This window comes from Pseudophryne corroboree, chromosome 1 (assembly GCF_028390025.1).
Source record: "Pseudophryne corroboree isolate aPseCor3 chromosome 1, aPseCor3.hap2, whole genome shotgun sequence".
NCBI lineage: Eukaryota > Metazoa > Chordata > Amphibia > Anura > Myobatrachidae > Pseudophryne > Pseudophryne corroboree.
This window is the reverse complement of record NC_086444.1, coordinates 627,410,289-627,418,589: the sequence shown is the minus strand read 5'-3', so window position 1 is coordinate 627,418,589 and position 8,301 is coordinate 627,410,289. Positions and strand designations below refer to the sequence as shown.

Genomic DNA, 8,301 nt, shown 5'->3' with positions numbered 1-8,301 from the left:
ACTTACTCTTGATGCCAGAGTGCAAATATCCCTCTGTGCATCTCGCATATATAGAAATGCATCCTTTAAATGCTCTATAGTCAATAATATATTGTCCCTGTCCAGGGTATCAATATTTTCAGTCAGGGAATCCGACCAAGCCACCCCAGCACTGCACATCCAGGCTGAGGCGATTGCTGGTCGCAGTATAATACCAGTATGTGTGTATATACTTTTAAGGATATTTTCCAGCTTCCTATCAGCTGGTTCCTTGAGGGCGGCCGTATCAGGGGACGGTAACGCCACTTCTTTTGATAAGCGTGTGAGCGCCTTATCTACGCTAGGGGGTGTTTCCCAACGCGCCCTAACCTCTGGCGGGAAAGGGTATAATGCCAATAATTTTTTAGAAATTGGCAGTTTTTTATCGGGGAAAACCCACGCTTCATCACACACCTCATTTAATTCATCTGATTCAGGAAAAACTACGGGTAGTTTTTTTCACACCCCACATAATACCCTTTTTTGTGGTACTTGTAGTATCAGAAATGTTCAAAACCTCCTTCATTGCCGTGATCATGTAACGTGTGGCCCTACTGGAAAATACGTTTGTTTCCTCACCGTCGACACTGGAGTCAGTGTCCGTGTCAGTGTCTGTATCGACCTGAGGTAACGGGCGTTTTATAGCCCCTGCCGGTGTTTGAGACGCCTGTACAGGTATTAACTGATTTGCCGGCTGTCTCATGTCAACAGTCTTTTGTAAAGTGCCGACACTATCACGTAATTCTTTCCATAAGACCATCCAGTCAGGTGTCGACTCCCTAGGGGGTGACATCACTAACACAGGCAATTGCTCCGCCTCCACACCATTTTCCTCCTCATACATGTCGACACAGCGTACCGACACACAGCACACACACAGGGAATGCTCTGATAGAGGACAGGACCCCACTAGCCCTTTGGGGAGACAGAGGGAGAGTTTGCCAGCACACACCAGAGCGCTATATATATATATATATATATATATATATATATATATATATATATACACAGGGATAACCTTATATAAGTGTTTTTCCCTAATATAGCTGCTGTATATATTAATGCGCCAATTTAGTGCCCCCCCTCTCTTGTTTTACCCTGTTTCTGTTGTGCAGGACTGCAGGGGAGAGTCAGGGAGCCTTCCCTCCAACGGAGCTGTGAGGAAAAAATGGCGCTTGTGTGCTGAGGAGATAGGCTCCGCCCCTTTTTCGGCAGCCTTTCTCCCGCTTTTTTGTGGAAAACTGGCAGGGGTTAAATACATCCATATAGCCCAGGAGCTATATGTGATGTATTTTTAGCCATTTAAGGTATTTTCATTGCGTCCCAGGGCGCCCCCCCCCCCCCCCAGCGCCCTGCACCCTCAGTGACCGGAGTGTGAAGTGTGCTGAGAGCAATGGCGCACAGCTGCGGTGCTGTGCGCTACCTTATTGAAGACAGGACGTCTTCTGCCGCCGATTTTCCGGACCTCTTCACTCTTCTGGCTCTGTAAGGGGGCCGGCGGCGCGGCTCCGGGACCCATCCATGGCTGGGCCTGTGATCGTCCCTCTGGAGCTAATGTCCAGTAGCCTAAGAAGCCCAATCCACTCTGCACGCAGGTGAGTTCGCTTCTTCTCCCCTTAGTCCCTCGATGCAGTGAGCCTGTTGCCAGCAGGTCTCACTGAAAATAAAAAAACCTATTTAAAACTTTTACTCTAAGCAGCTCAGGAGAGCCACCTAGATTGCACCCTTCTCGTTCGGGCACAAAATCCTAACTGAGGCTTGGAGGAGGGTCATAGGGGGAGGAGCCAGTGCACACCAGCTAGTCCTAAAGCTTTTACTTTGTGCCCAGTCTCCTGCGGAGCCGCTATTCCCCATGGGCCTTTCGGAGTCCCCAGCATCCACTAGGACGTTAAGAGAAAAATTTGAATTTTTTTTAAATGTTCTAGTCTCTTCAATTGAAGTGTGATTGGAAAGGTTTGTAGACACAAAATTGTCATACCACCATTTCCCCTGACCAGTACAGATAACTGTATTGATAGGACCGAGGAGTGGTCAGAGCATAAATATATAAATCTCCAACTATAATCACTTGCATAGAGTAGATATATAACTGTTTGGAGGTCACCAGACTCTAGCACCTGAATCATTCGACAAATACCATAATTGTAAATGGAAAAAGCATTGATCTGCACTGAGCATTAACTGACTAAATGAGAAGATATAAGAAAGAAATAGTGGTGATACTGCTGTTGGCGTGTTCTTCTCACACAGAGAGGAAACAATTTCTACTCTACAATACCAGGTATTCACAGGTAGTCTCCTTTCCTGGTACTAACCCGGCCCAACGCGGTTTAGCTTCCAAGATCGGACGAGATCGGGCGCTGACAGCGTGGTATGATAGTAGAGGATAGTATGATCAGCACGCCAATGAGAGTGCACCTATATAAGAAATAATTCAGTAGGAAAAGATAGAATTAGAAAAAAAGAAAGAAAATGAGAAGATAAGTGAGAGTAGGTGGATCTGCTTTCCACGTTAGGCACGGTTCAACAGCACCCACTTTCGTGGCTCTGTGCTCCGTGAATCGAGGATGAGAGTCCACGAGACAGATAAAGAAGTAGAATTATTTCTTGGTTGATGTTTCTCAAGAATAGGGATTGGAATCCAAGATTAGAAAACCATTTACATGATGCAATGAATTGCTGTGGATAAAGTCAGTCACATGGAATGATCACCACAGTAAACGCATACGAGTAAGGCTGCAATACAGTTATTGAAATCCCCTTAGGGAATATAGGTTATCCCAAAGTGCAGTAGTATCGCAGAAAAAATTATTATAAATAATAAATGAACATAGGCACGTATGTTATATGCACAAAAGAATCTTCGTAACAATGCTCAAGCAGTGTTTACATGTCAACAAATCCGCAAATTAAATTGATCAAATGTTTGAACAGAAACAATAGATCATAAATTTCTGATTCAGATTGGAAAGAGAAAAAACAGCTGATCTGTGATTTGGAATGAAAGTGAGACTGTATCTGTCAGATACCACACAACAAAGTATTGAATGAAAGCACAAAAATTAGAGACGTGCTGGCCACTGTTGGGGACTAGGGTTATAGCCCATATCAGAGGGCAGAGCTCATATATAAAGAAAATAATAAACACTAATCAGCAGTAAATACATTTGCATTAATGAGATGCCTGGGTGTGATATTGCTGCCTGTGTGACCACAGAGCAGTGAGGGCTTACGACACTCCAATCAGTGGGCAGAGGAATGTATCAGTGCATTGTCAGGTGCAGGGAGCTGGCGCCGAGCAGTCACTCCATGTACGGACCCCCGTGTAGAAGACGGGTTCCGGAACCCGGAAGTGAACAAGCCCTAGCGGGCGAAACTGCTTGAGTATTGTTACGAAGATTCTTTTGTGCATATAACATACGTGCCTATGTTCAATTATTATTTATAATATTTTTTTCTGCGATACTACTGCACTTTGGGATAACCTATATTTCCTAAGGGGATTTCAATAACTGTATTGCAGCCTTACTCGTATGCATTTACTGTGGTGATCATTCCATGTGACTGACTTTATCCACAGCAATTCATTGCATCATGTAAATGTATTTCTAATCTTGGATTCCAATCCCTATTCTTGAGAAACATCAACCAAGAAATAATTCTACTTCTTTGTCTCGTGGACTCTCATCCTCGATTCACGGAGCACAGAGCCACGAAAGTGGGTGCTGTTGAACCGTGCCTAACGTGGAAAGCAGATCCACCTACTCTCACTTATCTTCTCATTTTCTCTTTCTTTTTTCTAATTCTTTCTATCTTTTCCTACTGAATTATTTCTTATATAGGTGCACTCTCATTGGCGTGCTGATCATACTATCCTCTACTATCATACCACGCTGTCAGCACCCGATCTCGTCCGATCTTGGAAGCTAAACAGTGTTGGGCCGGGTTAGTACCAGGAAAGGAGACTACCTGTGAATACCTGGTATTGTAGAGTAGGAATTGTTTCCTTTCTGTGTGAGAAGAACACGCCAACAGCAGTATCACCACTATTTCTTTCTTATATCTTCTCATTTAGTCAGTTAATGCTTGTCACGATCCGGGTATCTGGAAGCCATTACTTGCCTTTTAGATGCCTTCTGAGGCTGGCTCAGCGTTCCAGGGCCGGATCTCATCTGTGTTCCTGATGTCCACACTCTGCATATCCCTCCTGTCACTCTGAGACGCTGTCACAGCGGCGCCATGTTTGAATCTAGCATGGCGTCTCCCGGCCTCCGTTCCTGTGTTACAGTATGCAGGTTGTCAGAGTGGTGCCCCATGCCTGCCGCGGCCTCCGCTGTCATCCATGTGTCTCAGTGTGCAGTTGTCAGTTTGGCGTCTCCTGTCCTCCGCGGCTGGCGCCGCCATTGCTGTTATGGTTCCACATGGTTTTCCAAACCAGCTTTCCCTCCAAGTACTAACATGGGCGCAGCCATGTTTGTTTCAGTCAGATGTTCAGTCTCCACCAATCTGCTGCACAGTGAACCTGCATGATTGGCCAGCCAATGCCTGCCCTGCAGCAGGTATAAGTATCCTGTGCCTGAACCAGGAAATGGTCAGTGCTTTGTATGTCAAACCTTGTTCCAGTGTCTCTCTCCTGTGGTTGTTTCTCCAGGTTCCAGCATATACCTGCCTTCCATCCTGCGGTGCAGCCTGACTCTGCAGCCCTCCGTGGCTATTCCAGCTACTAACCCATCTGCTTCCAGCGGTCAGCTTTCAGCAGTATTCACTTTTCTTCAAAGTGCCGGTGTTATTCCAGCGGATCCCTACTTACCAGCAGTATCCACTACCACCGGTAACCTCTTCACTACTCTTCTGTTTCCACGCTCCCTAGCATCTTACAGTATCTACTCTGTGTCTTCATCACCTGTCTGGTTCCATCCAGCATCCACTCCGTGTCTTCATCACCTGTCTGGTTCCATCCAGCATCCACTCCGTGTCTTCATCACCTGGCTGATTCCATTCAGCATCTACTCCGTGTCTCTACCACCTGGCTGGTTCCATCCAGTATCTACAACAGTCTGTTCAAGTTACCAACTACATCTATACTTCCACTGGCGTGTTCCTTGGCTATCTTCACTACTACAGCCAGGCCTGGTAAGGTTAATCCATCAAGGGACTTTAACATCCATTCCTCAACCTACCAGTGCTCTGATACCTTTCATGGTTATGAGTGATCCAGGAACTGTATTATATGCCATTTGCTTTTATCAACTGTGAATACTGTTGTTTATACACAGAGTCTGTTAATAAAACCTTTTATTGACTTTTAACCTGGTTGTCATGGTCACACCTTCGGGTAATCCTTCCACACTTACATGTCCAGGGGTCTGATTAAACCTTCTAGGTTTAATTTCATTCCAGCCCCTACAACTGAGGCTTCCTCCTGTCAGCCTAAACCCTCAGTTGTGACAATGCTCAGTGCAGATCAATGCTTTTTCCATTTACAATTATGGTATTTGTCGAATGATTCAGGTGCTAGAGTCTGGTGACCTCCAAACAGTTATATATCTACTCTATGCAAGTGATTATAGTTGGAGATTTATATATTTATGCTCTGACCACTCCTCGGTCCTATCAATTCAGTTATCTGTACTGGTCAGGGGAAATGGTGGTATGACAATTTTGTGTCTACAAACCTTTCCAATCACTCTTCAATTGAAGAGACCAGAACATTTTAACATTTTTTCCAATTTTTTTATCACTTTCTCATGGATCGTTTAGGTGGGTAAAATGTGATTATATTTCTACTAATAAAAGTTATGTTTAAACATTCTCTAATATACTATACACATTATAGGAACTTTTTTTCCTTACATAGAGTGCACCCACACAAGAGCCTTCTTTTTCTCCCTTGTTAGTCTATGTACTTTCTGGCTCTGGGCACACCACCAATGAAGACAGCATATAGGAGAAAATCAGATATTTTCTCGCTCCCATTACTAATGGGTAATCAATAGTCAGACTTTGGTTTTCTCAAATCTATTACAATTTTGTGACCTGTGCCCAATCGCCCTAAGCTTTTGTCATGAGGAATACTCAGCCTCAGACATGTCAACACGTAGTACCGACACAACCACACTGGCCAAAAACAAGGGGACAGACCCACAGGGAAGCCTGTAGAGAGAAACACAGAGGTAGTATGCCAGCTCACACCCCAGCGCCCATATACTAAAAGAGATAATACACGTGTCTAGCGCTGTCTAAATAAGATAAAAGCACCAAATTTTATGTGCCCCTCCCCACCCCCGTTTTGCCCCCTTGTTACTTGAGGGAGCTTGGTGGTCCGGGACAGCGTCTCTGCAGCACTGTGGAGAGAGAGAAAATGGCGCTGGTGAGCAGTGTGCGACTAAGCCCCGCCCCTTCCCGGCACGCTGTAGCCCTCTCAATTTGAAATTTATTATACTGGCGGGGGTATTCTATACGGTGCCCGGGCACCGTATATTCGTTTTGCCAGTCCTCTGACCCCAGTAACTGCTGCCCGGGGCGCTCCCCCCAAGCACCCTGCACGTGCCGTTGGTGAAGTGTGTGTGGGAGCATGGAGCGCATCGCTACCGCTGCACTGTCCTGTACTGAAGTCTTCTGACGTCTGAGGTTCTTCTAATACTCACCCGGCTTCTGGCTTCTGCGAGGGGGGTGATGGCGCGGCTCCGGGAACAAGCAGCTAGGCGAACCAAGTGATCGAACCCTCTGGAGCTAATGGTGTCCAGTAGCCTGAGAAACAGAGCCTTTAAGAAGTAGGTCTGACTTCTCTCCCCTCAGTCCCACGATGCAGGGAGCCTGTAGCCAGCAGGTCTCCCTGAAAATAAAAAACCTAACAAAAGTCTTTCTAGAGAAACTCAGTAGACCTCCCCTAGTGTGTGTCCAGTCACTCCTGGGCACAAAGTCTAACTGAGGTCTGGGGGAGGGGCATAGAGGGAGGAGCCAGTTCACACCCAGTCTTTTTAGTGTGCCCATGTCTCCTGCGGATCCTGTCTATACCCCATGGTCCTTTTGGAGTCCCCAGCATCCTCTAGGACGTAAGAGAAATATTAGCAAGTTAAGTGGTTAAGCTATTTCATGTTAAATAATCCATTAAGTCTTTAAATGAAGCACCATGTCCTGAAGTAATGGTTGTTCTAGAATTCAACCCCAACACTGCAGCATCCATCCTGGGTACTGCACACCAATGAAGAAATTCCTCATCTTTCACAGAATACATGTGTTCAGTCCTGGAGATTTAAAAATATACCAGCATTCAATATTCCTCACAAAACTAAGACACATCCAAGCACTCTTCTAAAGAGGTCTACCCTCGCTTCAGCGCAGACCTGCTGTTGGTGGGGGCTCCTTTTACATTCTGGTTATGTAATCTCACCAGTATTAGCCCTGTACATCAGAGGGCCAAAGGCAGCTCCTCTGTGGTGTGCATCATTATTTTTAATGCCCTGATTTTAAATATCCGAGCGCATTCGCAGACTGCTTGCAAGGCACTAGAACCTGCACAATGCTTGGCTGCTCGCTGTGCAGCAAGCCTTATTGAAATGGAACCCCTGATCCAGTTCCATCTGATCACTTCTAAGGATACACCCAGGATCCCATCCTGCAACAGACTGCAGCTCCCAGAGGGACATTGGTTTGTCAAACACAGAGGCAAGTCCTTGTTAGGATAAAATAAACACTTCTCTATAGCTAGGAGATGGGAAGGAGGGAAACAAGGGGGAAGAGCAGCTAGGGTATATACACCAGGTGGGTGGTCCAAAAATAAATAAATAAAATAAAAAAACCAAAAAAACAAAAACAAAAAACAATCCTGTCAACACCGAGGTATGGCTGCCATGGAAAAGTACACAAATATTTTTATGGAAAGGGTACCAATTTACACTAACCATTACATTTAAAAATAAGATGTTTTTACTGAAACCAGTTCTAAGCATTTATTTGAAATAGCAATGGGATGAATTAAAACAGAGAAGAGGTTATATAGTAAGTGCTAATATAAACCTAACAATGCAATTAAACAAATTTTGATTTCAATTATCTTTTCTTGCTTTCAATCAACAGAAATACCCGGATGTGATACAACAGTTGTTTATCCTGTCCAAGTAATCTACCTGGGTTCACGTATCTGCGTTTCGCAAACTTTTGGAACTTATTTCAATTTTCGAGAATAACCCCCACTTTTTGGCAAATGCTATAAAATATCTTAAGAACTTTAGTAACAAATCTGTCTCAGGACCTTTGAATAAAAATGTCAAACTACACAAA

At 44.8% G+C, this 8,301-nt stretch overlaps 1 non-coding gene and 1 pseudogene across 1 annotated transcript; one reads left to right on the top strand and one right to left on the bottom strand.

Moving 5' to 3' along the window:
* Positions 1-2,284: 2,284 nt before the first annotated feature.
* On the bottom strand, positions 2,285-2,403 carry LOC134950723 (5S ribosomal RNA; annotated as a pseudogene).
* A 1,490-nt stretch (positions 2,404-3,893) lies between these two features.
* LOC134937496 (5S ribosomal RNA) lies at positions 3,894-4,012 on the top strand. The gene has a single exon (XR_010180574.1). It is a non-coding gene; the product is annotated as a 5S ribosomal RNA (ribosomal RNA).
* The last annotated feature ends 4,289 nt before the right edge of the window (positions 4,013-8,301 follow it).